Genomic DNA, 19,224 nt, shown 5'->3' on the forward strand with positions numbered 1-19,224 from the left:
ATAGGTGGAGCTGTTGGTTGAATTATGCCCTCTGGTGATAGAACGGTGTTAGTAGCAGCCTCCTGTTGTAGCTTTTTCCCTAATAGCTGTTTCTCCTCTAAGCTTTCTTCCTTTAAATTTTCTTCCTCTGTCTGACTAGCTTGAGAGACCTTCTCTTTTGCTTGATCTAAGATGTCTTTCTCCATGGTCTGAACTTTTAATAATTTATTTAACATTCTTTCAGTTTGTTTTTTACTAATTTCTAATCTGTTATAAAGATAACGCAACCCAATAAGATAACACAAAACAAAACCGAAACAGAATGAAACAAAAATGGAACAAAAAATCGTTGTATCAATTTTCCTATTTTCTTGACATGTGCATTTGTGGTCTATTTCTATCTCTTCCTCAGGGGCAAACCACTTCAAACCTTGAGCCAACTATTTTTTTCAGTCTGCCTGAGAAAATTCTAGGGATAGGCAGCTTGAAACAAACACAAAACAAATCAAAACAACAACACATTGTTTTAAAATGGTCACCCATTCTCTCGCCTTCCCTTAGGGGCAAGCAATTTCACTTACCCCGAAGCTTCAGACGTTCCCCATATAGACCACCAAATGCCGCAGCCTGGCTGGGCACAAATCACGAGCCACTGAAGCAGGAACAAACTTAATTTTTGAACTGCAAGAAAAAACCTCACACACACTCCTGGGGAATTCTCCCGAATGCCACGAGGCTCCTCCAGGAACCCCCAGCCAGAAATATCTCTCTTGGAAATCCCTCCTCCTGCACTTCCCCAACCAATGGGAACTCTCGGGGAATCCCCGGAAATCCCCAGGAGAACTCCAAAATAGTGTGAGAACTCAAAAGTAGCAGCAGAGATGGATAGTAATGCCTCGCCTGTCAATCAATACTGTTGGCAAAATGCCAGGGGCTATACAGACTTGGCAGTGGCTCTCAGCAAGAATGGTGTGTATTTGCAGCAGGAATGTGATCTCACCCGGTGATCCAGCCCCAGCACATCTGCTGCAGGCCTAGCCAGTGATAGCCATGCTCATAGGCACACCTCCTGCACACTGCATTCCCTGTGGGGCCACAGATTTTTCCATAAGAAATGGAAGGAATCTTTGAGCTCTCCAGAGTCGCTGCCTAGAAGCTCCTTTTGGTGAGTGAACACAAGTTCATGGTCACTGCCCACAGGATGGGCCATGATCTTCCCCTGCCCACCTCATTGCCTGCATACTGCCCTCCTGCCTGGGCCTGAGCCATGTGGGCCTGCCTCTGTCCCCACCCCAGGACTGTGAGCACTGCAGGACGTCTGCCCTGGCTTTGTGCCCAGCCTGAACACTCTCCAGATTGCAGGTTGTGGTGTGGGTGGATTTTTCTCATTTGGGTCTTGATTTACTCAACTTTCAGAGGGGTTATGCCTGACCACCTATCTAATCTCACGTGGCAAGTCATTATTCTCTCTTTTTCATCAGATTGTTTTATCACTATGTAAAATATTTTGTTTATGTGGAGCCTTACTCACTTTCTACAGCCTTCTCTAGAGCAGGCACAAGAGGGTACAAACCTCTCTTGCTTAACTGTTGTGTCGTCTTCTCTCACAGCATTGCTTAGCTGAGAGCAGCACTTGAAACCTGAAAGATAGGTGTTTTCATGGAGGGATGAATGGAAGGGAAGATGGATGGGAGGATGGATGGATGGATGGGTAGATGGATGGGTGGATGGATGGATGGATGGGTAGATGGATGGGTGAATAAATGGGTGGGCAGATGGATGGGTGGATGGACGGATGGATGGGTAGATGGATGGGGATGGATGGATTGATGATGGGTGGATGGATGGATGGATTGGTAAATGGATGGATGGGTGGATGGGTGGGTGGTAGGTGGATGGATGGATCAGTGGATGGGTAGATAGATGGGTAGATGGGTAGGGAATGGATGGATGGGTGGATGCATGAGTGGCTGAACATATAGGTGGATGAATGGATACAGAGATGAATAGGTTGATGATTGAATGAATTTTCAAGTGGATAAATCATTGGATGAAGTAATTAATGGATTGCTTATTTTCTGCCTATAGTACCTTGATCTTTAGACCAGGTTTTTCTAACAACAAAGTCCTTTGGACATAATGATGCTTTTCTAATGACCCATTTTTTGTAAGGATAACTAAAGCTTTCTTCCTTCTTTCAATCTCCCTGAAAGTTGGAATGAATTTATATGCTACTAAAATAAGTGAGTGGGTAAATAACTAAACGAATTTGAAAATTAAAAGAACAGCACAACCCTTCTGACAGTTTCCCAGGCACTGTGTTGAATGAACGGCTTCCATCTGTGTTGTGAATGCCACACCCTGGCTGTTGAGTGGTATTTGCATCTTCCTTTCCCCATGTCACAAACTTCTGCCTCCCCAAGTCTCTCACAATTGCCCATGAGATCTCAGTGGCTTCTGTAGACCAGAATCCCCCACCTGTCAATGCCCATTCTCACCCAGGCCAGACTCAAAGAGCTTGATGACATCCCCCTGTAAAACCTTCCTCTTAAATCTTGTTTATCTTCCAAATGTCTGATCTGCCTCAGGCCAGACTGTCTAGTTCTGTCCACATCACAGACTTTATACAGAAAACATGGATTTTTAAGCTCTGGGTTCACCTATTACCTCTCTTGAGGGGAAGATGGTACAGGTACAGATGGCAGAGCACAGCCAAAGGAGAGATCAAAAGGCACACCTCAGGTCACCTGAAAGATCCAAGAATTTCTGACAGCTTCTGATGCCAACTCCAGAGACGAGATGTGTTCCTGGGCAGGCACAGGAGGGTCAGGGGATGTGTGTCCATGTGTATGTGTCTGTGAGAGGGACAGTGTACAGACACAGGTAGGCAGGTGCATGAGAGTCAGGGGAGGCATGTCCATGTGTACGTGTCTGTGAGAAACAGACTCCAGACAGTATATGCAATCATCTGTCCCGGGAAGGAAAACCCCTCCCCAAACTGCTCGCAAAGAAGAGGAAGAAGAGGTCACTGGACACTGGTCACAGGCAGTCTCAATCATCTGATAACTGTCCAGTCTGTGAATCAACCCTGGTCACCCCACGAGTCAGAGTCCCGGGCTGGCACAGGACTGCAGGACACCTATACCAGGGTCTGCTGTCAATGACCTGTCTGGATTCTCAGTGTTTGCCTGGTTCTGGTCTGTTTGATCCCCTCCGAGGACCTGCCCCAGGGCATTCCTGTTAGAGATCACTAAGCTCGAGGAGGGAACCTGCCCTGTTCCCTGCCTCCTGAACCATAATGCCACTCAAGCAAGGTGGATTCCGGGCTGGAGGCAGAGGCGATGGCACGACTCTGCCATTCCCTTCCTGGTCACCATTTCTCCATGGTACCTTCTCCAAAGGGCTTTAGTGATATCTTGGGATTTTCCCTCTTTCTCTAAAGCTAAAAGAACACAGGTTCAGCAATGGATGGGCATGTCACCCTAACTTTATCCGGGTGCATCTCAAGAGCCTTATCATGACCTGGGGCAGCAGGGAGAGGGCAAGCACAACATCCTCTCTCCTCGGCCAAAATGCTGCATCACTGGATTCAGCCACAGATTCAAGTCTGAGAAGCTGGAAATCAGCTCAGATGCCTAACAAGCAGCTTGTGAAGCCAGAGGACTTCCCACCACTCACCTCTCTCTGCCTCAGAGGCCTCCCATAGTGCTCAGCCCCTCCACCCATGTACACATGGAACTCTCCTTCACCTTCTGTGCCCCATGGTGACCAGGTGTTATCTAGTTACCGTGGTTATTTGGTCTCCCTGTCCCTGGGGAGTCCAGGGACTGCATGCTTCATTGCTTTGTTCTCCTTGTCTCCAGAGAGCCATGCAGAGTTGCTGGCACCCAGCAGGCCTTCAGCATACGGGTGCTGTTACTGCATGAATTGCTACTCTGGGCCAATCCAGAGAAAGTTCCACCCCCAGTTTGGTGCCAGTGTGGACAGCGACAGCTCTTCTATGCACATGAGAAAAGGGACCCTTTCTAGAGATGCCTCTATCTGACTGAAAGGTGTCATAAACTGCTGATCTGGCTGAACAGGACACTGGACTGCCATCTGCTGTAACCATGAACTACTGAGATCTCAAACTACAGGCTCCGTGATGTGAAGGGGCCATTCAGATGTGGTTCCTTGTGCTACACCCACATCTCCAAGTGTGCCCAGCAGCCCAGCAGGTCCAGACACACACAGCGCTGCAGCTCACTGGTGGGAGTGGGGCTGACACCTCTGGCTGGAGTCTGAACCCTGTGGCCTTGAGCTGCCTTCCTACTGAGCCTGGTTTACTCCAGCAGAACCCTCCTCCTGACTGGGGAGCTACCCATGGGCAGACTCTGGCCTCTGTGCAGTGCTAAGGTTATGGTCGTTATTTTCCTTCTTTGTATCTGGGAAGAAATTTGTATAGACTATTCTGTCACATGGTGCTTTAAATGAGCTTGTTGTTAGTCAGCTTTTTGGACTCTGTGATCACAATTTGGTCAAAAACAATTTGCAGAAGGAAATGTTTATTTTGGGCTCATGGTTACAAACGTCTCAGTCCATGGTTGGCTAATGCCATGGCTCTAAATCTGAGGTGAGGCAGAACATCACAGCGGAAAGGTGTGGTGAAGAGAGCTGCTCAGTTCATGGTGGCCAAGATGTCAAGGGAGAGGCAGGCAATGGGGACAAAACACGGACACCCTAGTGACCTACTTCCTTCTTCCAGTCATACCCAACCTGCTCCTCTGTTACTACCCAGTACTTTCAAATGATTAATTCTTCAATGAATTTATCTGCTGATTAGGTTACTGCTCTCACAATCAGTCCACCTCTGGACATTCCTGCATTGTGTCACACAAGGCTTTCTAGGGACACCTCATATCCAAACCTGAACACCTGGGTGTTCATACATAGCATAAAGGGACAAGAACTGTTATGGAGACTCTGGGGAAAAGAAGTCAGGTTGCTGGAAGACAAAGACAACAAGACACGGAGTGGCATTCAGGGAAAGGTGTGGAATTGGAGACTGTAGATGGGGACTTGCTTCTTCTCTCCATCGTCTACCTAGAGCTCCCTCCAAGCCACAGAGGACCAAAGTGAAGACTGCGCACCAAATAATGCTGTGAGCTGCCAGGGCCCTCGGGCATGTTCTGGGGTCCATGGGACACTCATCTGGGGACTCCAACACCACTGCTGAGTCCAAGGACACACGCAGACTCCAAATCATGCTCTAGGTCCTGGTGGCCCAGGATCCTGCATTCCAAGCCAGAACACCCGCCTTGGTAGCTAAAAGCTACCACTCTGAACTAGCAGTTTCAGGGTCGGCTGTCCTGCGAACCTCTAACACTTGACAGACTATAAAAAAGGATCCCTTTTACTCATTAAAAATGGAGTCCACTAAAGGCCTGGGTGATTTGTATATTTCAAGCAGTTTAAATAAGAGTTGGATGTGAGAGAATGGAAGCCATTTGGGGATGCCTAAGTATGTGGTCCTGAAGTACTCTGGGAAGTCCGAGCTCTGTCCCTGGTGTCCGCCCAGCCTGCTGCAACAGGACACATGCATTCGCTGCCACTCCCTCTTCCACCTGCGCTTCCTCTGTGGATAAGGAGTTCTGCTCTGTTTGAAAGGGTTTGCTAAGTGGAGATCCAGTTCCAGGACCTGCTTCTGTGGTTAGAAGACTCTGAGCAGCCTCACTCCCGTGTTCTGGTGCCAGGGGAAAGCGCAGGAGAACTCTCCTCCTCAGCAAGGGAGACTAGCCTCCAGGTTTTGGCAGCTGTTTCAACAGACTGCTGGCTGTCACAAGGAGTGCTTTTTCTTAAGATACACAATGACAAACAATATGTCACAACAGCTGCCAAAAGTCTGTCTGAAACGAGACTTTCCATATGCAGCAGGAACAGCTTCTTCCCAGGGTCTTCCCAGGGCCACATGCATCCTGCATGCTGGAAAGGGGAACCCAGTAGCAGGGTGCCTTGTTCCTAATGCACAGGGCATCCCAACTTGCAGACACCATCCTGCCAACCAGGGTGCTGAGACCTGAGCTGGCACACGGGGGCTCACCTAGAGAGGGGTCTTCCTCTGTTGGAACTTCTGCTGTCTTCTGCTAGGAACAGCAGCCCCAGCTCACCAGCATAATTACTGAAGACATACCCAGGTCTCCAGCCACTCCCCTGCCACCTACTCCGTTGCTGATTTATTTATTTTTAACAGGAATCAGAGCATCCTTCTCCTTTGCCTGGAAGTCTTCAGTGAAATGAGCCAGATGCAAAAAAGCAAAATATTACATGATCTCACTTAGATGTGGAGTCTATGAACAGCTAACTATGCAGAAACGAAGAAGCAAGGTGACTACCAGGGAAGAGGTTGGGGAGGAGGTGGCAAAGGCACAGCAGGTGTGTCTACACAGGATGGGTGCGTCTACAGGTCCAGGGCACTGCACAGTGACAGTAGTTAGCAGTTCTGTGGTGCAGAGAGGAGATTTTCAGGGACAGTTGACTTGAGGTGCCCCTCCAAAGAAAACAGTAAAATGGTAATGATGTGTTGTATGCATATTTTAGTTTGTTTGATGGTAGTGATATTTTGTTATGTTTATCAAAACATTTTCTATTTCAAATGCATACAATTGTAAAAAAAACTTGAGTACCTTCTAGTGAGAAGTGCTCCTAAAGGAGCATCCTGAGCCTTCTCAGCACCCTGAGGAACCTGCATGCTTGAGCTCCCACCTTCCTGACATAACTTACATGACTCTGTCTTGAGCTCAGGTCAGCATCCTCAATCCTGGCAAGCACCCAGCCTTTCCTGCCTCTAGGGTCTCCACACCTTTTCCCACTGCTGTGAGCCCTTCCTCCTCACAGAAGATTGCCATCTCCTGGGCCTTCAATTTCCCATAAAGTTCAGAGAGGAAGGTTCATGCTACAGGGTGAAGCCATAAGGAGGAGTGAAATCAATTCCTCTGGACCAATGAGAATGTTTATTAACACAGAGGGGAAGAGTGATGTCAGGCATGGTCACATGGACGTCTGGGTTTGTAGATATGACATGTGGCATACAGAGCTCAACTGGAAGTACACAGTGAGCTGACTGAAAGCATGCTGAGGGACCAAGTCACGCCCCATAGTCACCTGTCCCCCTGCAGGGACTTCCCAGGAAAGTACTTATCTCCTCCAGCGAAGCCATTCGATTTGGAAGATTCATGGATTTTTCAGGCAGTTTTTCCTCTGTCTCTCATCTATTCTTCCCTCATTGAACAGAAAATAAACGCTGGGAAAAGGTTCTCTGTAACCCATACCACAGAAAACCATATCTACTGGACACCCCTGAAAATTCCCCAGAGAAGCCCCACTCCTAGGGTTTGGCCGGATTTGCGGGCTGCATTCTCTCGGTGAAGAAGTCCGACATCAGCAGGAATGGGGACGGGCACTCTTACCTCCAGAGTGGCTATTTTCTTCAACAGTAAAACCAGCAGTGCCCACATGGAATGTGAAGTGAAGGGGCTGGGGACAGAGCTCAGAGGACAGTGGTCCCCTGACACGCACAAGACCTTGTGTCCAATTCCCAGTACCAAAAAAAAAAAAAAAAAGAAAAGAAAAGAAAAATGAAATTAGAAGAGTAATTCCATTTAGAATGGCATCAAGACATAGACATCAATTTAACAAAAGATGTGCAAAATTTTATACTGAAAACTAGAAAACATTGTTGAAAGAAATTAAAATTAAATAAATGGAAAGGCCCATGCTCATGTATAGAAGACTTGATGTTGTGGGACAACAATCCTTAAAAAATAATCTATATATTTAATGTAATCCTTATTAAAATTCCAGCTGGATTTGTTACGGAGATTGGCAAGTCTATCAATACTCCTCTAGAAACATCTAAAACAATCACCATGTGACACCTCTCTCACAGTTAGCTTTATGCTGAGCAGTAATAAAAGGTGACCATTTCCCAGGAAGAAATGACACAGGGTTTCTGTCTAGAGTGCCCTTTCCCTCTGAGGAGTTGAGGCTTGGTAGAAAGACCCTTGCTCACCACAGGAGAGGCATGCCCACGGCCAGGGCACCACACACTTCCTGCCCACACAGCCTTCCTGTTGATCTCAACTGCTCAGAGAACATACAAGTCATATCTCCACATAGGACTGGAGGGTGGATAGGAGCCTGCCCTGTAACAGTAACCAGGACACCACCACCACCACCACAGCTCCCCAGACTCCAGGAGGTTTTCTTCTCACAGCTCTAGAGCCTGCAAGCCCAGACCAGGGTGCCAGCAGCCTCTGCCCCTGGTGTGTGGGCTGCCCCTTTGCTGTGTCTCGGCCGGCAGCCCCTGTGCACACACCTGGTGGCCCTCTGTGTCTCCCCCACTTCCTCTGTAAAAGGATGCAAGCAGGACTGAGTTGCAGGCCACTGTAATGACCTCACCTTAAATAACACAGACACCTATTTCCAAATACAGTGGCATTCTGAGGTGTGGAAGTTAGGATTTCAGTCCTTCGAAAAGTATGTCTACCTCCAGAGAGAAGTGGCCTCCTTGTGGCACACCAGGAGAGTTTACCCTCAGTGTGCCAATGCATGGCAGTAGCTCAGTCATCCATTCCACACGGCAGTCCATGCTGGGACACAGCATTTCATGCTGGGACGTGCTGAATGAGCCTCCCTCACTCTATCATTGCTTCACGTGGGTGGCCTGGAGCATTTGCACTTGAACCAAAAACAAAATAATGGATTAGCTAGGGAGCAGCAAATGAGCACAGTGTGTGGCTAGATCTGGTGGCCAAAATGCACAAGACCTCAAGTAGAGCAGTAGCAGTTTGGTGGTGACAGAAGAGGGGCCTCATCATCCTGAGCACTTAGGTGACTTAACATGGTGGTCATCAGGGACAGACCACAGGAAACAGGACCAACAAGGTGGTCCAACATCATGGAGGTAGCTCATGGGACCGCTGCAGAGGGCTGGTTGCAGAGGTCAGGCAGCCTGAGACCTGCTTCCTGTAGAGAAGAGAGGAAGCAGAGGTTGGGAAGCAGGGCCAAGCACGGAAACAGCCTTGTGTGCATTCAGAAGTATTTATTAAGTATCTCTGATGTGCCAAGTCCTGGAAATGTAACAGTGACCAGGACACCACAGCCACCACCATCACAAGACCAAGCCAGGAAGCATGAATGCAGCATTTCAAGTACAGAAATAAATAAGTCTTTGTTGACCAGAGAATGTCACCTGCCATGAGCTCTTAGGATGGCTGCAACTAGGGTGGTCAAGCCTCATCCCAGATGACTGTGGAGAGAACGGTGAGATCCTGCAATGTATACAGGAGGTGGGGAAGGGGATTAGAGACACCTAGGATGAGACACAGAGCCTTGGGAGCAAGAGGAGACCCTCAGGAAACCAGAGGAGAGTTCTGTATCCACAAGAAGAATGTGGTGTTCACAGCCAAAGCCATCTCCGCAAGATGACGGATGTTTGAGTTGTCCTGTTACATTTTGAAAAAAATGTGATTGTTCTCCTTAGGAAATGACCCATTTTGTGTTGATCTCTCTTACTCTGTAGCAGTCTGTCACCACCCTGTAATAAAGACATATGCCAGTACAGCTGCTCCACGTGGGACACTATCCTCAGGACCCTTTCCCCCTCCTTGGCAGGTCTGAGGGCCAGTAGTGGTCCTAGAGAGAGCTGGCAGACAGGAAACAGGGACTTTCTTCCTTCAGAGCCACTCCACCTCCCTGCAGGCACGAGTTCACTTTGTACATGACTACCTCTCTGCTGGGAATTCTGAATGGCCCTCAAGGGACCCACACCAGAAACTTCTATGTGGTTGTAAAATCAGCATGGCTGCATAAATCTCCCTAGAATCAGATTGGGTTCTGTTCCATTAGGTTTGCTACTGCCTGGGCAGAGCACTGTGCTAAATCTCTGCCTGTCTCTCTGAGCGCCGGCCCTGAAGAGAGCAAGATTTCACAGTCACCATCTAAATGAGCTCCCTCCACAGCCACAGATAAACATTTCTCAGAGGAAGGCATGTGTCTGGTAAGACTGAAATGACCAGCAAATCTGAGGTCCTGAGGTTCATGGAAAATATTCTTGCTGTTTTGCTTTTGTTCTTCTAAAAGCTTCTCATCCTTTTCCTAAGCTCTGGAAAGATCCCAGCTCTTCTCCCCTGGTGCTGAGAATGTGAAGGCACAATGACTTCCCCTTAGGGTAGCAGTGTTTTAAGCTCAATCTTTAATTATGAGATATTGTTTCATTTCTCATTAGAGAAATTTCTGCCAGAAAGTAGAATTCTGTTGCTGTGCATAAGACACTTCCCAGGGCCTTCATGAGCTTGCCGGTGCCAGCAGCTGAGACCAAATGCTCCTCCGGGCCCAGCTCCAGGCCCAGAGCCTGGCACCCAGGCCATCAATCCATGATCACTGAACACAGGACTGGATGGAAATCCCTTGTAATTACAGAGCAACTTCCTTTTTAAAAACATGTTGAGATTTCCCATCCAATACAGTAGAAAAACTGCACAATCTCCATTTTGTCCCCAGGGTCATACCAAAATCATGATGGAAAAATGAATGTCTTATGCACCAGTGTCTCTAGGGTCACCGTACATTTATTTAAAGTATGTCAATTTTATTTTGGATCCTTAATCTTTTTTTTTTAAACATTGTACACATTTTAATTTCTGAACAAAAGTAAATATCACTCACTGTAACCACTGAAGCAAAAGCTTCTGAGGTCCTTTCTTATTCTTACTATGAAAGTCAAAAAGGTCCTGGGGGCCAGGGAAAATGAGATGACCCCTGGGAGTTACAGTCAGGTGTGAACGGGCCTTCCTGCTCTGACCTCACAAGGAGCCATTGTGAAGGAATTTTACACACGGGCCACATAAGAAGTGGCCTATGGCTGGGCTTGTGCCCCTCAGTACAGGGAGCTCTTGGTGGTAAGCTGTCAGGCTCCCAGATACTCAGTGCATTTGAGGGGTGGTGGCTGGTGGTTATAGTTTTTTGACCTTGGAGTTTCATTTTTTCTTTTCGCCAGTATCCTTGGTTGGGGCTCCTCCTCAGGATGAGTAGGGAGTGCAGTCTGAGCCGTGTAGTGCTACAGGTGCCCAGCTCCTGTTAGGTGACCGTCTCCACAGACCACAAGCAGGTTCCTAGGAGCACCAGGCAGGGTATCTGTGCTCAGGTGAAGCTTGCCCACCATCTTTTCACCAGGACAGAGGTGGCAATAAAAGTCCTACCAAAGATCGAGTGGAACATCCCTGTCCTGTCAGATCTGAAGGTGGCCATGGGACATGGAAACATGACTCTTCCAGAAATATCAGCGTCGTCATGGAGCTAGTGGTGGGGGACAGCTGTGGCAACACACCCCCAAGGCTTGTCACCTGCAAGAAGAGGCAGCCCAGAGACTGTTCTGGTAGATCCTCAGAGCTGTGGGCCACTGCCACCAGAAGGGCATCACAAACTTAGGCCTGAGGTAGACAGCATCCTGGTGGATGGCAGAGGCAACTTCAAACTCATTGACTTCAGCCTGAGCACCAGGCCCACAGCTGGGCAGAAGCTGACCAAGTTGCTCTTGAAGTCATCCAGCGGAAAGAGTGTGAGGGCCCTGGTGGACATCTGGAGCCTGGGGGTCATTCTGCATTTGATGCTCACAGGGAGATGCCCTGTTATGGCGACCACCTCTAAGCAGCTGAAGAAGCGGATCGTGCAGGGAATGTACGGCATTCCCTGTGGCATTTCCAAGGAGTGTGGAGCCTTGTCCATCAAAACAGATGGTGGCCCATGCACAGTAGAGTTAGGGTGAGGAACACTCACCCAGTCATTCTAGAAAGCCACTCCCCAAACACCGGGACCTGGCAACTTTGACAATCAGGTTGACATGCATTATGATCCCTGTAACACCTGGGTGTCCCTGGCAAATCAAAAATACAATGAAGCAATGACTACACACCCGATATCCAGGACCACACCACCCAGGGGGAGCTGCATACACCAGCAGAGGCCTGAGCGGGGGTTTGGACCTTTCGAGTCCCTGCAGGTCCTTCCAGACTCCCTGTCTACCCAAAGAGGAGTCCCAGTGAGGCTGCCCTTCCCACCTCCCGTGGCCCTGAGAGCAGCAGCCACCTGAGAAGGCCACTTAGCCCTGGCAGAAGGATGGCGGAAGTGCCAGCTGGCCTGTCATTCCTCCTCTTCCTGCACACAAGGACCCCTGCTCCAAGCACAGGCTCCCAGCATGATCCTGGGTCTCACAGGCCCAACCTCTGGGTGCTCTTCAGTTGATGGGTCTCAGGACACAGTAGCAATTCCTCCTGAGGTACCTCCACAAGGCACCTCATGACAACAGCGAGGGCGAGTGATGACCAGGAGGACTGCCACCTGCACTCGACAACCGTGTTGTGGCAGCCGTGCCGCAGTGCACCAGCATTCAGAAAAACATGGCTTGAGAGAGAAGGGGGCAGCTAGAGCCCACGGCAGCCAGAGGAGCTGGAACTTGGCTGTGGAACCTGATGTCCTGGTGCAGGATCCCGTCAGGCATGGAGTCCAACAGCTGTGGAAGGGAGGTGTGAGATGGCTGCGGCTTCTCCACACAGATTCCAGCCAGGAGCACATCTGCATCCACCTGGAGTCCCCTCTGCCCCCACCTTGAGCCAACCAGACAAGGACTCGCTCTCCTTGAAACCCTGGAGATGGCTACCCACTTGCCTTGAGGCCTTGTAGATGGAGGCTTGCTCCCTTCAACCTGGAGTAGGTAGAGATTCTCCCCTTGATCCAGTGTTGATGTGATTCAGATCCTTGTCTTTGTGTATAAAAATGAATCCTGTAATTTTATCAAGAATCTTATGCAGAAATACTGAGAGTAGATTATGTCCCCTGCTCTATACATTTGTACATTTCCTTATGGAGAAATGTTCTCATACGACTGAAATGAAGGTCTTCTAATGCTCACAGTTGTTTTAAGATGCTCTTATCTGAGGGAGCTTTTGCGCTCATCTTTCTATGTTGTTCGGACATTTTAAAATGAGGATTATTTTCAGAAAGGTGTTAGATTCAGAAACAGAGTGGTTCCAGTGAAGATGCTGAGTGATGGGTGACAGCTGAACCTGCCACGTGAACCCTGGCATCAGAGCTGTGCTGAGTCTAATCACAGGGTTCAGATACTCAGCAGCACTAACCTCAGGTGGCTAAATCACCTGGGCAGGGGGCCATTACAAGTGTGGCTGCCCACTCTCCAGCCATCATGTGAGGTGACAGTTGGAAAGCCCAGGGTGTCGAGTCTGGTCAGGCAAGCATGACTGCTCCTGGTCACCTGTAGAGTGCACCCAGTGGATGCACATTCCCCTTGTCAGTCACTCCCTTCAGGAGGGTGACCCTTGGTAACAACTCTGATGACAGCAGCTGCAGGAAACCTGGACATCTGGGTCCTAAGAGAACACAAAGGTGCCGTCTGCCTGGAGTTGATCTGGAAAGCCAAGCACCAAACAGCATGTGGGCCATGTGGTTACATGTGAGCTCAGATGAATCCTGACGGGCCTGCTGTGGGGGCGAGATGCAGGCCGCACCTTCGTGGCCTTCTGGAGTGGAGGCTAAACCAAAGTCAATTCCAAGTGTACCTAAGATCTGAGTTTCTGTCCTCATAAATGACCCAGTGACGCCACTAAAGACACAGGTTTCTTATGGAGCTGGAGCTGCAGATCTGTTGGTCTGTGGAGTCAGGATTCAGAACAGTGGTTGTCACTGGAGTTGGGTTCCAGGGACTGATCCACCACACAAGGTAGAAATGGGATGCAGAACCCTGGAGAGCAATGTGGACATCTCTCTTCCTGCAGCTGTAGCTAGGATGCTCATCAATCCCGCACCCCTTCCTGGGAGCCTCCACTCTGCCCTCCAGTCTGTCCCAGCCCTGCCCTTCAAAATACCACCAGCTGGCAGATTTCCCACCCCCATGATATGAGATTTAACAGGACTGCATTGAGGCAGCAAAACAATGATGATGGAAATAAATTAACTGTCCAGAAATAGGAGAAAATATATATGCTGTTGTGTCTGTATTATAAAATACTATACAGCTGTTTAATAATGAGGTGAGGTCATTTACACTGGGAAGAAAGTTCCTCAAGATACATTGTATGCAAAGAGTAACCCATCAAGAATACTGACTTTTATTTTAAAAGTCACCCCATGCCCCAAACATGCCATGTATGAGTTGTCCAGCTACACAAGTATGTAAATATATCAAGAAAATCCGGAAGAAGGACTCCAACAGGATAGCACTGCCAACTTTAGACTGGGGACTGGAAAATGAAATGGGTGGCCAGTGGAGCTGGCAGTGTCTGCATGACTTCTCCTTCACCATAGGAGAATGTAGGCGTCGATTATTCTTGTAATTAAATTTTCATTAAAAACTTTAACATCATCAATAAAAAGCAGGACAAACCACCAGCCTTACAAGTTGCTCATGGCAGGGTAGCATTTCCTCTCATATCCCGATCTGCAGAAGATCTGAATGTGTTCCTACCTCACGTGGCAAAGGGGATTTTGCAGATAGGATACCATTAAGGGTCTTGATGGAGGAGATTATCCTGGATTATCCAGGCAGACCTAACAGAACCCCATGAATCCTTACAAGTAGGGAACCTCCCCAGCCATAGTCAGAGAGGGGCACATCTGTACGAGAAGGATCAGAGATGCTAACCTTGAGGGCAGAGGAAAGGGCTGGGGCCCCTCATTGCTGGCAGCTGCTGGCAGCTGCAGAGAAGAGTTTCTCTCCAGAGGGCCCCGGAGAACCATGGCTCTTTCTACACCCTGAATTTAACCTAATGAGACATGCCAGAATCCTATCTTCCAACCATAAAAAATACATGTTTTTTTTTTTTTTTTTAACAGCAGGAGTAGAAAATTAATACACACTTCTTCAAGTTTTCAGGAATCTCCAGTGTCTGATCAAGATTCCCCAAAGCTGTGACAAACTAGGTGAGCGGTGTGCCACTCCTGCCTTCAGAGTAAATGGACCTGTGCCAGACACTCTGAAGGCAGTGTTACTAGAAGTTAACTAGAAATTCAAACTGAAATTTTGGCCAAAAGACCAATATAAATACCTGTTGCTGTTCAGAGAAGGTATCAGACCACATAGAAGACTTACAAAGTGGCCACAAAAACCAAGGACACAAGTAAGCACCCTATGAAACACGTGCCTCCAGAGAGCACCTGGGTGCCTGCTGACACTGTGCCCACCACACCTGCCTGGTCTCTCCTGGCTCATCCCATGTCTTTGTCTCCCTGTGTCTGGTCTGCAGACTCAGAACCTTCAGTAGCAGGTGACTGTAGGGGACATGGAAGCTAATGTCGTGGACAAGAGGACAGGCAGGCCATAACCATGTCTCGCAAAGAAGCTCTACTGGTGAGGGGAAGAACTTGTCCTTAGAATTGGGAGTTGGGATGCACACGTAATTGGTTGTTAGACCAAGACGGTTTTTAATCCAAAGATATGAATCTGCCATTTTCACTCACAGGCAAGAAAAAATGACCCAGCTGAGCAAGTCAAAGGGAAATGGGAATCCAAATGAACTGATCTGGGGATTATGCCTTGGAACTCTCTTTAACGAGCCTTCTCCAGCTTCTGGGGGCTCAGGGAGCTCCTTGGCAGGTCCCAGCATCACTCCAGCCTCTGCTTCCATGGCCATAAGGACTTCTGTTCCCTGTGTGCCTGTGTCTTCTCTCCTCTTATTGGAGCACCAGTCCCTGGATTAAGAACCACACTAAAGCCAGGATGGTATTGTCACAGATACTGAAATCATTAGACCTGCAGAACCTCTGTTTCCAAATAAAGTCATATCTGAGCTTCCAGGTGGACATAAACTTGGGGAGATGACTGTTAATACCCTGTAGGTGGATGGGGAATGCCCTGAAAGGTTTCCTTAGGATAACTTAGTTGTGTACCCCATTCTATGGTTCCAAATTACAGACCAAACCATGACAGAAGAGATCAGAACATTTTCCAGGAGCACTGAAAAGAGAAGAGCCAGGGCGTGCCCCTGGGTCCACCATCCTTGTGAACCACAGCCCCATGCATCTTGGATCCTGGATCCTCGTTCATCACTCTGCTCTCAGATACAGCCTGAATCTGCTTATGAGCCGAGCTTCCACTAAGCCCAAGGGAGGGAGGAGGTCTGGCCACCTCCAAGCCAATGGAAAGAACCAAAGCAGATGTCTGGGTTCCGGGGCCCTCACCATCAGCAGCTTGTCACCTACCCACACAGCTCTTTAATGACACTGGCATTTCTAAACTCTTCCAGTCCTCAACACACTGGGAGGTTCTCAGAGCTGAGCTGATTTCCAAGGGGCTCACTGCCTGACTTAGGAAGCGGCTGCATCTGCCACGTGGCATGGATATGCCTCCCTGAAACCATCTTCATGTAGAAATTGGTCCCAATGTGCACACATAAAACAAAGCCTCTGCCGGATTCAGTTTAATAAGGTTTACAAATGAAAAAGGTGCAAAGAAAATCACCTAGTGGCACCCCAGGAGCTCTCATGGGGCAACCAGTAAAGAGGAGGGTATCAAAATGTAGGTTTTCTGATTAAACAGTTTCCATTAGGTCCATGGGAATTAGCAAACTAAAACCACCTAGTGTTCCTCTTAATAATAAGAACTGAAAAAATCCTGCTGTGGCACCAGCTTTTTAAAGCTAAGATGTCTTACCATTTCAAAAGAGACAGTGCCCACAGAGGCTGACTTAACTGATCACAGCACAAGCCAACCAGCTCATTCACCGAGTCCTCTGCCAGCCAGCAAGTTTTTGGGCCCAGACCAAGCCACTGCCACTGTCAGCTCCAAAGCTCATTAGATTGTGGAAGGAACCACTTGTCATGGAGGACAGCATCACGGGTCCCCAAGACTGCCCCCATGTTCAGAGATCCACTAGAACCACCCACAGTAACCTTAAAAGAAAGGCTGTCTAAGGATTGCAGGTCTTTCTCAGCTTGTGATGAGAACTTTGTTCTTCACACAAAACTTAAGATCAAACTGAATGAAACGCATGCCCAAGTCACTCCATCCCAGTGAAGATAATTAGAGTCAAGTTCAGCCAAGCACAGAGCAATATGAGGAAAGCCTAATACATAGAGTCCTTTGAAAGCCTATAGGATGAGTTGTTACTGCGGGGCTTTATGCAGAAAGGTCTCCTCTCCATTAAATGAGGAATTTCTGCATGTCTCTTCCCCTCCTCTGTGGGAGCAGTGTCAACAGTGGCCTGTGAAGAGGGCCCGGAGCCAGTCAGAAGTTCCCTTAGAAGACACGTCCCCCTTCCCTAAGTCAACACAGCCAGTTTTCCTGCAAGTGTTCCAAAATTTGTTGGGTTAATGCAATAGTTGCCTGGTGCACCATATTACAACATGCACGCACACACACAGATTTGAACATCAGGCTCACATTCAGTGCACTGGGATCCTCACTCCACGAGAAATACCTGGAAACTGAGTGGATTATGGGAACCACAGAGCATCCTCCCTCTCACTCCGTCTGGGACCTGACGTTTACCTGAGATCATGGCTGACTGTCCCACGCAGATTAAATCATTATCTGAAGTTTTCTGTCACCTCCCTTTTTCCACCTCTTGCTTTTCTCCCTCCTTCTCTTTTTCCTCCTCTTCCTTCTCTCTTCCTCACTTGCTTAGGGTGTTTGTAGGGTAGACATACATTTATTTTATGTAACATTTCACTTGAAGAAAGGATCTTTAGCTTAAGAAAGTAGCTGAGACTCATGTTTTTACCATTAATGAGGAAAACGGCAACTTCCTAAGCCAGGTGCCTTCTTTGGGCACCAAAGAAAGTTCGTGAGTGAGCCAGGGCAGAAGTCAGTGTCCTGGCCTTCAGGTGGGTGCTCTGGCCTTGGCCCCCCCTTTGCTGTCCTGGTCCTGTCCTTTACTACGAGTTCTTCTATTTCTATCCTCCCTTCAATCAACTGCCAGAGGACCCCTGTGGGGAAATGGGAGGTTTTGGAAGGCAGAGACTACACTTCCTCTCCAAGTTCCCAAGCCTCCTGTGTGGGCAAGGCTTGGCTCTACCAGCTTGGCCTCTCAGCACTGCATGGAAGTTTGGGGAAGGACAGAAGTACTCATCTTTGGCACACCTTTCTGGAAAACATAGGAGGACCTTTATCCCTCCATGGAATAGAACTGTGGTTATTAGCTTGAGTTCTGAGCCAAGAGACAGCTGCGGGTGTCCTGCCCCTTTACCCCCAGCCCTCCTCCCTCTTGCAACCATGTGTAAGTAGATAGTGCTTCTGCAGGGCCACCTTGGGGTCTGTCAGGACCCTGTTCCCTGAAGAGGTGTTTTTCACAAAGATGGGTTTTGAGGAAGCAGGACCTTTGGAAAAAGGCCTAGTGGGGCAAGCTGTACTACCACCCCACTCCAAATGTCAGCTCTCCAAAATTCAAGCACAGAGGGATGTCCTACACAACAACACCCACCCCCATACACACACACCACTTCCCTACTCTACAGAAAAAAGATCTATTGGCAGAAACGGTACTCTGGATTCATCAAAGGGTATTGGTAATTCTTTTTTTTTTTAATTTTTAATTTTTAAATTTTTATTATTGGTTGTTCAAAACATAACATAGTTCTTGACATATCATATTTCATACATTTGATTCAAGTGGGTTATGAATTGTCAGGCTTGGTCATTTCTCTGCAGGCCTCTCTAGGGCAGCCAAGCACACCCTGATGAACTTGGGCTGTGCTATGACAGAGCCTGTCAACAGGTGCAACGGGCAGCAGTCACACCTGGTAAGCCCTCCCTGGGGTACAAGACATGCATGTTCATGGGTCTGGCTGGGAGTGGAGCCAGGACATTGTGCCCTGGATGTCATTATGCATCTGCACTGGTTACTAGAGATGTTCTAAGCTTTCATCATTCATTTCACACATATAATCCATATTAACCACATCATTCCCAAACCGGGTTATTCAGTTTGGGGCTTGAGGGGAAAGGAGATATCTTCAGGTTCAGCCACTAGGGTCAAAGTGCTTAGGTCTAGAGTGACATAGCTGGCTTCTATGAGGGACCCACTGGCCAGACCCAGTAACAAGACTCTCTCTGATATTTGGGAGGCCAGTGAACACAATCCTCCCATACACCTACTAGACAGAGTGACCAAGGCATAATCAGGTCACAGAGCCATGAAGTGAGGCAGCAGCATCACCATCTGATCAGCATGATTCTGGGTCTCATGATGGCCAGCACCT

The 19,224-nt window shown here is 48.3% G+C and overlaps 1 pseudogene; it reads right to left on the bottom strand.

The window, feature by feature from the left end:
* LOC143398647 (transmembrane protein 132B-like) overlaps positions 1–19,224 on the bottom strand; it is a 734,105-nt pseudogene that overhangs the window by 32,548 nt on the left and 682,333 nt on the right.

The sequence above is a fragment of the Callospermophilus lateralis genome, chromosome 1 (genome assembly GCF_048772815.1).
Source record: "Callospermophilus lateralis isolate mCalLat2 chromosome 1, mCalLat2.hap1, whole genome shotgun sequence".
In the NCBI taxonomy this organism is placed as follows: Eukaryota; Metazoa; Chordata; class Mammalia; order Rodentia; family Sciuridae; genus Callospermophilus; species Callospermophilus lateralis.